At 43.9% G+C, this 13,548-nt stretch overlaps 1 long non-coding RNA gene across 1 annotated transcript; it reads left to right on the plus strand.

Annotated features, from left to right (window-relative positions):
• The first annotated feature begins 9,982 nt into the window (after positions 1 to 9,982).
• Positions 9,983 to 12,746, plus strand: LOC136018976 (uncharacterized). Its single transcript, XR_010614688.1, has 3 exons — positions 9,983 to 10,065; positions 10,736 to 11,367; positions 12,063 to 12,746. It is a non-coding gene; the product is annotated as an uncharacterized LOC136018976 (long non-coding RNA).
• The last annotated feature ends 802 nt before the right edge of the window (positions 12,747 to 13,548 follow it).

Genomic DNA, 13,548 nt, shown 5'->3' on the forward strand with positions numbered 1-13,548 from the left:
CTCCAGTCCCCTGATCATCCTCGTGGCCTCCTCTGGACTTTTTCCAACAGTTCCATGTCCTTTTTATGTTGGGGACACCAGAACTGCACACAATGCTCCAGGTGAGCTCTCACAAGAGCAGAGTAGAGGGGCAGGATCACCTCCTTCAACCTGCTGGTCACGCTCCTTTTGATGCAGCCCAGGATACGGTTGCACCAGGGAGAAATCTGTCCCTTTCAGACCTGGTCTGAAGACAACTCCTTTGAGTTTTCTTCCATGGTGGCAGGATCATAACTCTAAATTCATGCTTTATTTTGTTTTAGAAGTAACCGGCCAGCCAGGTCCCTGATAAAAACCACAGGTCTGATTCACACAGTTTTTGACTGGATTGCAGTGGCACAGAAAGCTGGTGTAAAGCAAAGGTGAATCAGGCCCTTGGCATGTGTGGAAGTTGTTAGTTCTTTCTTTCCTTCAGGGTGTCACCTGCCATGATAAGGAATGATGTCATGTTAATTGGGAGCATGATCAGAATGACAGCATGTATTTACCCATCTCCTCTTGGCCAGTCCATCTGCCAGTGTCAGTGAATAATTTGGGAGACTCGGGGAGAAATAAGCACCTGGGCCCAGTATTCCAGCTGTAGCACTTGGATTTGATTGCCTCCGCCTTTGGGTGTCTGTCCAGAGCATTGTGTTCATGGCCTGCCTCTGAAGAGCTGAGTCTGCAGCTGAAGCTCCTCTTCACTGCAGATGTCTGTCGCTTCTAAAAATGGGTGACATTGACCTAAGCTTTTAAAAGCCTCCCTCTGCAGCAGCCAAATAAACCAGCAATAAACCCCTGGTTTGCTAACTCGGAGCGGCACGTTGTCACAAGCTGTACTTTATCGCTGGTGCTAGTGGGCTATGTAACTCAGCATTCAATTTCCTTATTATCATGTGCTTGGTGGGCAATTAAGCCATCTTCTGATGCCTTGTTCATGCCACTACAGTGCTATGCATCTGTGATCTAATGTGCACAAGAGGTAGCACCATCAAAGAGCAGCAGTCATGTATATGAGGTGGGTGAAATTGGTCGGGTCGCTTGCTCTCTGCCTAAGGAATGGTATTTAAAGACTAAGGGCTATGGCAAAATTAATTTAATTGATTTTTTTAATGTCCCTTGAACCACCCCCAGCCCTGGTGAGCTCATTTAGTGCCGAAAAGAGGTGTCTGAAATATAAGGATTTTAAATTTGAAAACAAAATAAAAAAAAAATCAAAGGTTTTTGCATTAAGGAAGCCCCTGTCAGAAGCACTGAGGTGAATTGATTTTCTCCCACAGATTTGTGAACAGTGACATTTAAATAGCAGAAAATGGTGCATTTTAATTTCTTCATCCCCCCTTCTTGCACACGTACACTCCTCGCAGGGTTTACTGCAACCTTACGTTTTAATTTGTGTGCCTTTGTGGATAGGAGTGGGGTCATGCTTTTGAAGTATATGCTTCATTATTGCTTTGTGTACTTTCCTATTAACTTCAGCACCGTATCCAGCTTATCATTGCTTGATCCTTCATGCATCTCAAATGCAACACTAACTGCTAGGCTGCATGTGTTTCCTGACCTTCTTTTCATTTCTATACAATGTCCATATGATCTATCGTAGCTTTGAAAATTCAACTGCAGGGTAGAGATTTCTTTGCCAGAATTGATCCTTGTCTTTTCCTCAGAAACCATCAGATAAAGGAATACTTGTGACAAATAACCACGAGAAAGATCACCACATTAGAAATCTTTTGCTTTGTGCTGTGCTAGCTCTGTGTAATTTGGATGGGTCCTCAGTTACTTGTCTTTCACCTTTGGGGTAATTATTTGCTTGCAGGTGACGAAGAATCTTGATCCCATTTTGACCTGCAGAACTTCAGATAAGGAAAGATTTGCCTTCAGGCTTTGGTCCACAAAAGCCTGATATTCCTTTTCTTCCACCGTCACATTATATTAGTTGGAGAAGCTGTACGAGATGAGAAGCTCATTATAGCTTTAGGGTCATCACTGAAAGACTTTATCCTATGGCATTCAACCACTTCCACAAGGGCTTTCGTATCATCCCTGTTATAATAATCCAGTATACATTGTTTTAATTTCTGTATCCTTTTCATCTAGCTACTGAGGGAAGAGTGTTTTACAATTATTAATGTATTCAGCCGTGAAGCTTGGGAGTTAAAGTTTCATTTTGCCCAGGGCAGGGGTGGGTGAATTGAGGAGCAGAGAAAGGAAAGCGTTTGCTAATGGTCCTGGAGCCTAACTCGTGCCTCACTCCCTCCATGTGTGACTCAGTGATGACTAAAATCAGGTCTAATATGGCTTCAAGCAGTTCTTTTGTATGCTGTTTTGCTCTGTGGTAATGCCATTATTGTTTGTTTATCTAAGAGTTATTCTGTGCCTCTTGGCTGGAAGAGTTTGAGTTTTACTAAACCGGGACAATTCTGAGTTTCCTGCTAAAAATGAGAACGTGTCAAGTATTTAGGAGGAAACCCAAGATGCTGGGTACTGAAATGATTAAGACTAAAATTCAGAAGAGCTGTAATTCAGGCACTGTATCTCTCATTCCTTTCTCTGCTTTGCTGTAACACACTGCGTTCACTCTGTGGGTACCTGGTTTTGACAGATCGTAGAAGATGGCATCAGAAAACTGCATTTCGGTTGAAGCTTCTCACCAGCTCTCCACTGGCTTTCATTTGCAGTTTCTTCTCATGTTTTGCCACTGGGTCTCTGTGCAATGAGAAATGCCTCCTGATTCAGAGGTGACATTAAAAATGTGTGTTAATCAGGCAGCATCATTTACAAACAGAGCAGCAGCATCCAAACAAAACTGCTTCAAGTGTAGCCATTAATGGTTTGTGACAGCACTGGCTGTGTCAGGATAGGACACTGAAAATTCAGCCCATGTGCTTTCCATTCCACAGAGTTTTGGGCTTTGCACAAGAAGGGTTATTGATAGTTTATCCAAATGTTTTTTGACAGACCCTTTCACACGTTCCTCCTAGGTGGTACAGCACACAGGGCTGCTTTTTATCACTCTTGGTTGGATGTTACCCAAGGCGGCTGTTCTGCCCTTGTTCGTCACAAAATGATCCATAAAGCAAATTGAGATATCTAAGTGCACCAGGCTGTTCACATTTCCCACAGCAATTATATCGGAGTGTTGGATGTAGAAATGTTTGCCAGAGGTGGAAAGCAAGTTGTAAATGGTATGAAATCCGCTCTCTGCAAGTAGTGGCTGGTCCCAGTCCACTCTGACTTGCTTAAGAAGGATGGTCTTGGCAAACTATCCCAGCACTAAGTAGGAGACGTATTTGGAGCAGAAGTGTTAAGTGTAGCCCCTCATGGATAGTTTAGGTTGGGAGCTGGTCTAAAGAACAAAGCTAATGTCTTTCAGCCCCACTGTTTTTACACCTTCTTCAGCCCTTGTCACCTAACCAAAGGGCTGCTGGGCTGAACCCTCTTTGGCCACTGGTTATCACCCGATGGTGGGGATACACTGAACCCACTGTCACTGACTGATGAGTCATGGCTTGGATATCGAGTTGCCATCATCTTTTTCCTTCTTACATAGATGAATTATGCCAGTGACCAGCTGGCTCTCTGCAGGCCACAGCCACAATACTTGTCTACATGGGACCTATAGATTGCAGTCTGGGAACAGGGCATAGGACTTTGAATGGCAAAGCAGTTGTGCTTACAACATGTGATCAGATGTGTATTTATAGTGTGTGTCTGTGTGAGTGTATGTTTTTGTGCATGTGTGGCATATAGAGATGGTTATTTGACTGCTGTCACACATGAGCAATATGGGTGATGTATCTTCTCTGTTTTGGTGCACATGTACACGTGTGTACAGTGAATGCTCTCTCTTTGTGTCTCTGTATAAGGGCTGGGAGAGCTGCGTGAAATTCAGACCTTTGCTTTCATATGAAACATTATCAGATCATTCCTTTGCTGAACTGGTTGATCTGATTAAAGGTGGCTTAAAAAGAACCCAAAGTGAAGTGAACAGGTGGCAGACGTAAATACACAGCTGTGCATTACTGCTGATTTTATTGCTATTTTATAACATTGTCCGTGGTTATTTTACAACAATTTTCCCTATTCGTGACACTGCTGTAAATCTCAGTGTAAAATGGCCCTAATGTGCCATGAATGCCGTTAAGCAAAATGGGGAAGCTTAAAGAATCACTCTTTTGTTATTAAAAGAGAGACAGGGAGAGATACAGCAAGGGGAATAGCAGAAGGCCATGGGGAAAGAATTAGGGGACCGCAAGGCTTGTTGCGTAATGCAGATAAATCTCCACACACGGTGCGATGGAAGCGTCACGGGATAAAGCAATAGCTCCTTTGACCCACTAGATGGAGATGGAAAGAAGCATTTTCCACACGACGGTATTCCTGCTGGCAGTCTGTTACATACTCTGCTTGCTTATTGAATGGCTTTTACTTACAGTATCTTAAGCCTACCCTTAGAGCAATTACAGGATTTCTCCAGAGTAACATTTGGCATGTGTGGGCTATATCTGGGCTTTTAGCACCAGCTAATTTGCCTGGCCTAATTTTGTGTATGTTTCCATTTATATTCATGGTCAGTATCTATTGTAGTTTCAGGCTTTTTCGTATAAAAGACACCTCATTCTTCTCTTAATTTTATTGAGAATTAATACAGCTTTGTGTATGTCAGCAGGATGAGGCTAGACAAATGGGAATATTTTTCTTTCTGAGAATCAATATTTCAGTGGCTTTAGCCATCATTAACTTTCCTTACTTCTTTAGTACCTACAAAGTCTTTTGGGGTCTGAAGTACAGAATTCCCTCTCCTTTCGGAAGTCCACCACCAGCACTAGCTCCAAAGTCCAAGGCAAATATTGCACGTTATGTCGTGAAGAACATCAAGTTCTCAGAAATATTTCTGTTGGTGGCGCATTAACCTCCTCTTTCTGAAAACTGATTTTGTCACAAAATGAAGCTGAAAGTTTAAAAATGCCTCAAACCCAGAAATTTTGGGTCTGAGTCAAAAAACCACCCAGAACTCCTGGCACATGATGTGTCTAAGGATGAAGGCAGCAGGGATGCCCAGGTTGTGGCAGCCTGTGTGCTTGCAATGCTCCACATCTGTGCTCCCCCGCCACAGTCACATCTGGAGCTCTCAGCTCCTGTGTGCCACTATGGCACTGCACTGCCTGCCTTTCCAGATGCTCAACTCCCCAACACAGAGCCTGGAAGCCCAGCTTTGCTAGCAAAGCATGAAGAAAACAGGATTCCCATCCAGTAGCCCACTTGGAATCCATGTCCTTGTGCCCACTGTGATGTGTTAGACATTTACAGGGCATTTCTGACAGAATGTCTTGGATTCAGGAAAAGAGCATCTTCCACTGAAATGGTGTGTTGCCTGAAAATTTCTGATCAGTTCTGCACTGATTCCTTTGGGATGTGGAAAACAGTTCAATGAATACCAGAAAGTTACGGCGCATCTTCTGTGTTGGGAGCTTGACCAGCCCTTGCTGTTTTTTCTGAGACTCTCTTCTATGGAGGTTTAGCTAACAGTTCTGTGTGACCAGGGCAGGCTAGGAGCCACAGGTGGGGAGTTGTGGCAGCTCTGCTGATGGATGGTGAAGCACAGAGCTGCTGCCACTCATTTGCCCTTGACTGCACAGCCATCTCTTGAGCACTAGGCTGGTTTACAGTCCCCTTCCACTGTGTAATAAGCTGTATTCTTGCAATGTACCCGCTCTGTTGCTTGTAAAGACTCTGATAGTTGAGCAGGGAAAGCATGTTTGAACATGGCCATGAGTATTACACAGACGTGTAACACTACCCCATGGGGCCGTGCTCCAGCCGCTAAGGTTGTGTATTGTCATGCACTGTTTGCACCTGAAGCATTTGCTCCAGCCTCTTGCAAACCCCGAAGGACTGGCAGTTCCAGAGCAGTGCTTACTCTTTCACTCTTGGTTTTCCTTTCCTCTCTCAATTGTCACACACTGCACAAGGCAGAGATGTGAGCACAGATTTCTGCACCCCGCAGAGAGCAGCCATCCATTTGGAAATGCAGGTCCCATGGCTCAACATGCTCCACACGTGCAGGTATTGGGTTTACAGGGCAGAACCTAAGACACTTGTGAAGCTGTTCGTTCAGTGTTACTGTCACTTTTCATTTTTGAACGCAGTGAGATCTGAAACCACTTCAGCAGACCCTTCTCTCAACAACCAACTTCATGAATCACTTCCAAGCCTGCCAAATGTCAGCAGTGTGAATGGGAGTTATAACACTTGTGGCTGCTCTTGCAGTGGAGCTTTGCCACACACAAACTTTGGCCTCCATACAAGATTATGGGTGATTTCTAGGCAGTTGTGATATACAGGATGTCAGAATAAATGCTGTAATGGTTTGCTGTGGGCTTGAAGTGCATGAACTCCACAAAGGAGAGAAGGAATGCAAATGTTACTCCTCTAGCAAGGGTCACAGTTTACCAAGGATGGGGGATTTGTCCTGCCCATGATCAGGAAACCTCCATTAGAAGAAAACAAGGAATGTGTCGTGGTTAGGTTGAGTTGCCTGTAGGCTTGAAATGATGCTGAGCTGCGGCTAAAGGCAAGTACCACTCCTGAGCGACTAGCACTTGATGTGGCTTGGCTGTGCTGTTTCACAGACATGGCTGTGGGCAATTGCCCTGGTTGTTCGTCCCTAAAACTGCCTCGGGAGGCTTTCTGCAGTTAGCAATCTGTTTTAATCCCTGGGGAGATTATTTACTGTCATACTTCAGCTCTTACAGCTGAGCCTGTGCCTGGCCTTCGTTTCAGATCTGCCCCAGTGCTGGCTGTCACAGCTGCCTCGTTGGAGGTGAATTTTCAGCTGTGCCAGAAGAGGCTCCTGAGGAGGTTTGTGTTATACTTAGTCATGCTGCTTGGTTCCAGCAATGTTATTCGTCCCGCAAGACCGCAAATGCAAAATCACTTACAAATATATAAAAGCCCCCAAACCACTGAGCACCAGGCAGAAACACTCTTTTACAAGCCACTGATTGCTCCAAGGGTCTCCCTGGCATTGAAAGCCCACCGTTTGTTGGCCTTCTGTAACCAAACACACAAACTATGCCTCTCAGGTGGCAGGGAGAATTTGTTTCCCAACCTAAGTGCTGTCGCCAGGAGAATGTTAGAGCAGTAGAAAGCAAGTATTTGTTTAAAGAGGGATTACACTCTCCAGCTCAGAAGTGTGTAAGGTTTTTCAAACTGATTGCAGCTCTCTTTCTTTCTCTGGAGGGGACAGGTGTGTTGTCTGGCTGTAAACTGAAGTGGAAGGAAATTGGAGTAAAGGTTTTTAACGATATTTGAAAGATATCTTCAGAAACCCCTCAGATGGGCAGCGAATATGTCACTGTGGATGTTCCCCACTGGGAAGTCCTACCACACACCAGCTATTTCTGGGATAGGTGTATGTGAAAGGTATGAATCTGTGCTCCAAATTTCTGTTAACTAATATTTTATGCCTGTTATTTCTCTAGTACAATTGACTGCACACTGTGAGTGTCCTTGACCCCATGGTGAAACTGTGCTCCCAGTTCCCAGCACAGCAAAGCAGTGAGGGAGAAGCAGGAAATGTATGATCATATAGGACTAGGATGAGGAGAAGCAGGAAATGTATGATCATATAGGACTAGGATGAGCAGTCGCTGCGTGATGACAGCAGATATGTTTAAATGAGTGGAAGTAGTCTAATGGGAAGAATTTGGAATGGTTCTTTTAATGTGTAAGAAGTGTAAGGGTGGAAAATGTTCTTGTATAAGAGCACAAGGAGAAGGGGAATAATCTCTCCTGTGTGATGACGTGAGAGGACAGTCTTGTTCGATGCCAAAAGCACCGCTGTGTGTGAGGGACGTCCCATGAAGTGAAGCTAGCCCTCTGCTAAAGTAAAAGCATTTGATAGAGAAACCTGCTGGTCAGGCTTGTTTAACCTCCAGAAGTGGCACAAAGAAATAGTAGATTGGTCCCCTTCGTATGGGGTGACAGCTGTCTGTGGTCCCCTTCATATGGGGTGACAGCTTTCTGTGCTGGGGAGAACATGACCCTGGACATCTTTAACATCCCTGGGTGCGATAGCGACATGGGTAACAAGTTTATCGAAGGATCTGTCTTTTGCATGTTGTACACCCGTGTATCTATTTCAGGGTAGAGCAGCTTCATTTAAACTGCCTGGAAAGATTAAATTATATTATTCTCTTAACATGACAAGAGGGTGACAAACTCCGGTTCCAGCACACAATGGCACACAGCGAAGCGGAACTCAGAGCATGTACCTGCTCCCTCCCTGGGAGGAGCGTATCGATTGAAGAGCTGTGTAGTGCATTAGAAGTACGAGAAAGCGGGGATTAATTCCCACAATCTGATGTAAAACACGAGCATCCCCTTCTCGAGCTGAATTGCAAAGGGGGGTTCTGGGCCTGTCAGGTGTCACAGCACAGGCAGAGCAGGGGACACCATGGTACTGAGGGGGGGCAGAAGAGCAGCAGAGGAACAGCTTTAGGTTTTTTCATCTTTGTTTTGGTCTCAGCTTCTGACCTCACAACAAATAGATGCAACTTTGCATAGACAGAATAAAATAATTCATATCATTTTCCATATGGGAGCAGGAATAGTCCCTTGTTTGGGAACTAGCAGAGGGAATTAGCAGAATTTCACTTTATAAGTCTTCTCCCTGATCTTTGGCAGATCTTCGTAGGTAAACTTTGATTTCGATGGAAGTCTGGCACAGATCATCTCTGGGCCTCCTTTTCTTGTTAGCGAAACATAATTTCCATACCTTACAGGAGTGTTATGATGATTCATGCATTAAAGATTGTGAAATGCTCAGATTTTGGAGGTTATTCATACAGGTGACATAGACAAAGATGGACTGCTTTGCAGTGCATTAGATGAGCCATGCATGTCTGATTAAAAGACAGATGGACATTTAGAGGTTGGTAGCAAACATCAAATAGAATCATAGAATCATAGAATTGTTCAGGTTGGAAATGACCTTTAAGATCATTGAGTCCAAATGTTAACCCAGCACTTCCAAGTTCCCACTAAACCATGTCTCTGTGTACCATATCTACACATCTTTTAAATACCTCAAGGGATGGTGACTCCACCATTTCCCTGGACAACCTGATCCGATGCTTGACAGCCCTTGCAGCTGCACTTCAGCTGGGCCGTTCATCCTGCCACCTTTTTGGGGAGAGAAGCCCAAAGTCCTACGTGACCATTCTCAGGTGTTTCCTAACACATCAGTAGCTCTTTGTCTTTGCTGCTACTTCTACCAAAGCTCTGCTGGAAATACATATTTGGCTTGCAAATCCGTTCTCCTCAGTTTTGGCAGGAAGAACTGCCTTTTAAGCCCTTCAAGCTTTTCTCTCGTAACACAGCAAAGTGTCTCCAGTACAAGTTTTCACACGTGCTGCAGAAATATTTATTGTACTAGGAAGAAACCATGGAGCTGTGCTGATGGCTTAAGCTCCTGAAGGTATCCATGGAGCAGGAAAATTAGGCACAAAGTTAGCTCTGGCAGCACATCCTGCAGATTTTCATGGCTAATAGCAGAGGTTCTGTAGACATTCTTGTATCCCCTGTTGCTCACTGCTTCCAGTTCCTTATGGTACAGGAATGCCAAAGGCTAGCTCATACACAGTGACTTTCATGCTAAGATAGGCTCTTGCTCAGCGCTGAGGGGAGTCAGTTGCTCCGGGGTGCTCTCTCCATTAGGTGTTTGATTTGCTCGTAGGAAGAGGGGGCAATTTGTCAGGGGGAAGATGGCATTGCTGCCTGTTTTACACCCAGTTGTAAATAGCTTCTTGGCAACACCAGACCTCTGTGTGCTTTCTCCCAGGTGAATGCATCAGGGTCTCACTGTTCTGTACAATAATTGTAAACCTCCAGAGCTTGGAGCGTGAAGCAATTAGGAATAATGAGACCTCTTTTTGTATTTCCTTACATGAGGTCGCATCGTGACATAAGGGGAAATCTGCTTCAAAACAGACATCACGAGGCTGTTCAGCTACTCCTGGCTTGACTAAGTAACCACCATCGGTATGTGTGAAAGCCAGTTTGTTTCAGAAGGTTGAGTTCCTAAATACTCAAATCATACACACAACTGCTTACAGAAAGCATTAGTTATGCTTAGTTCCCTAACAAGATTTATGTGTGCGCTGTGCTCGAAGCAGCGAGACCATACTGTGCAACAAATGCTGTTCTCTGACAATGCGACTCACGCTCTAGGTTAGATATTGCTAATTTATCACAAAGGCCTGACAAGTTTAACAATACATCAGGTAGATTTACTCTTACTTTGAGCCTAATGTTCCTCATGCTCTTATATTCTGGAAATGAGCCTTTGGTGAGGTCCAGAGGCTGGCTGAGAGGTGTAATGGGACTCACTCATGGCTATCGTCAAATCTAAAATGATTCCTTTGAATATTGTCTGCAGCCTTTAAGATGCAGACTGCAAGACTTTAATGCTGCCAAAGGGTTTTTCTTGGTAGAGAAAAATCTTCCTCTTGATATTCAGCAGTTTCTTTATGGGGTTGCTTGGTCTCTAGACATGAGAAAAACCTGGCAATTTTGATCATTTGAAGAGAATGAGTAATGCATAGTGCTTAGTACAGTGTGTTGCTCTTCAAATCAATGATTATGCTTTATTTTCTATTATGTTGAATGGAGTGATTCTATTATGGCCTATCATTTTCTCTTTTTACTGCAGTTTATTTCAAGGATTCCTGCTGGAGCCCCATCTACAGACCATTTCTAGATTACAATTGACTATCTAAGTGTTTCAGGAATACTTAATGGGCCAACTCAAATTAGCCCATCTGAAGAAGTGAATTTTGGCCTTGAGAGCTCTCTGAACACATGCCATTCTTCAGAGCAAAGGGTAGAGGCTGCCTGCTGTCAGAATTTCAGTAGGTGTCAGTGTGGATTTTAAGCTGGATGCTCAGCCTGAGTATTTAGGTTCTTTTCGAATTTACTACAGTCTTCAGTTATCAGCCCTTGGTTCAGTTTAACCTCCACTTTCCACACTGATCAAAGATTGCTGGTGATAGATGGTCACTAACTTAGATAACAGAGCCAGGACTAAGAGGGTTCTTTTGCTGCTGTAGTTGTAAAGTCTCCACAAAACCGTGACTTGAATATCCTGCCTGTGTAGCTGTGTAACACAGCCACACATCTGGCTGAGACAGAGGGTGAGGTACTTCACATCCATCCTGGTGCGACCTTCAGCGTCCTTATCTGGCAGGAATTGCTACGCCTGCATGGGAAGATCAAAAGAGCTCCTATCATTCAGCCCATCAACATTTGGGCCTAACTCCAGTTGCTGTCAGGAGTACATCAAAGGTAAGCAGAAGAACAAATAGGCAAATTATGGCCATGAAGAAAGGTGGGCTGCCAGCGAGAGGCTGCCTAATCTTCAGGGGGCAATATTCAGTGATAACATGCACAGAGAACGCTGGGATGGGTGAGAGCAAACGCTGAGAAAGGTAGAAGGCAGCAAGCAGTCAGTTCATGGCAGTTTATTCCAGATTTTGGGCAGTGTTTCAGCACATTCTGCATTTGATTGGCTTATCTGACTCTAATCACTATGTTTTCAAAACTTACATGATACATACTGTCAGGAAATTCACTGCTTATTGATGGGACTGAACTCCCAAGCATACTCTTCAAGCTACAGAATTAGCTCCTTTATATTCTTCCTCTTTAGCTTGAGGAAATTATCAAAAGGAAAAGAGCAAAATTATAGGCTGGAGGCATCTCTTTTCCCCAAAACCTCTTCTTTCTCTAGTTATTAAATCTTGCAAAGGTTTTAATTTCATACTGAGATGGATACAGAGGCAGTGATCCAGTAAGTTGTCTTTCAGGGATTGTTATTAAAATATGAAGGAATAATGTAATTTTCATTCTGTATGGTTTTATTTTTGATTCTGACAGAGACATAACTGTGTGAATCACAGCCGAAAAGTGCACTGAGCATTCAGGGAATAGGGGGAAAAAAATGTTAGAGTGTACCCAAGCCTTTCCCACCTGTTTTCTAGGTGGTCTTCATTTGAGTGGCATTTATCAAGTCCAGAGAGCACGAGGAAAACTAATATCCATTACAGAGCAATGCAGATGTCCTCAAGAAATTAGGACAGCATCTTCAGAGAGGAAGACACATCCTGGCCAGGGCTCTCTATATTAAGTTTCTTACCCCTGCAGAAGAGTGTGGATCAGGTTGGAGAACCAGCAAGGTCTGCATGAACTTCTCAATCTCCACCTTACAGTTGTCCACCATGAGATTGTGTCTAGCCAGTAGCCTTGGGATGTGCGTCCCTCTCCTCTCTGCTGGCCAGAGCTGTTGTGCATTTGTTAACTGATACCTTTTGCTCCAGAGATGGTGGATTTCAGGATTGGTTTTGACACTGCATCCCCTCTTTGAAGAAGTGCATAACTAGCTATTTCAGTATGGGAAATGCTTGCAGTATGTGAAGCCAGGAGCTGTGTTTGTTTGCTTGCTTAAATGGAGATGGAGTTAAGTGCATGCTTAAGTGATTTCCTGGTGGAGGATCCAAGTTAGAACTTTGTGATGATAATTAAGGGGCCATTAGCAAAAAGAAAAGGAAAAGGTTAACCCGTATTTGATAGCAGCCTAGAGAAGAATGTGAGTGCCCCTCTTCATATTAAAATATTCCAGTGCATTCCCCTGGTCATGCTTTCATTGGGAAATAGCACTTCACAGAGAGGCCTCAATGCATGTACCTGTAAAATCTCTTGTGTGTTTGATGTTGGCACTTCTCTGAAGATGTATTTTTCCAACACAAGCCTGAGTCAGTAACAGACAGCTCAGAGGAAAGGCTGGGCTCCAGGAACAAATACAGCTTTCGTCTCCCCTCTTTGAGGGCTTTGGATCACGAAAAGAAACGTAACCTGGCTGTTCGGTGTGTTTCTGTTCTGTGTTCAAAAGTCTGATGTGGAGGAGACCAAGAGCTGGTAATCGGTATTGAGTTAATTCCTGCCTTCATCCTTGCTGCCTTGCAGACTTCAAAGCGGAAAAGCCACTCTCTTTACACCTACAAGCATAATTTCCAGAGCTGAAGCAGGGTAATTTTCACATGCAAATTCAAGAGGCAAGCCTGCCTTATCTGAGCGGGTGGACATGCTGTTTAATGGGACAGCAGCACTTCTCCTTTTCTTCCCAGAAGGGGAGCAAGGCAGCAGAAATAAAAGGGTTTCTTTTGCTGTTCTTCTAGGGGGAAATAAGTTTACCTTTACAAAAGGCGGAAAAAGCCACCTTGTGCTTTGTTTTTATGCTTTGAATTGTGCTGAATGCTGGAAAAGAAGTAGAATTCAGTTTACCGTCTAGAGCTTTATATTACATTTTTCATCAGCTGTTGGAAGCATAATGCAGAAATGAAAGACTTTGGCAAAGGAACTGGTCAGCTTCGCAATCCCCCTTGTTCTCAGGCATTTGAAATACACAGATTTGTGGACATTAATCCTAACATTATTAATGTAGTGGGAAAACAGGGAGCAAATTTATAG

The sequence above is a fragment of the Lathamus discolor genome, chromosome 8 (assembly GCF_037157495.1).
Source record: "Lathamus discolor isolate bLatDis1 chromosome 8, bLatDis1.hap1, whole genome shotgun sequence".
Lineage (NCBI taxonomy): Eukaryota > Metazoa > Chordata > Aves > Psittaciformes > Psittacidae > Lathamus > Lathamus discolor.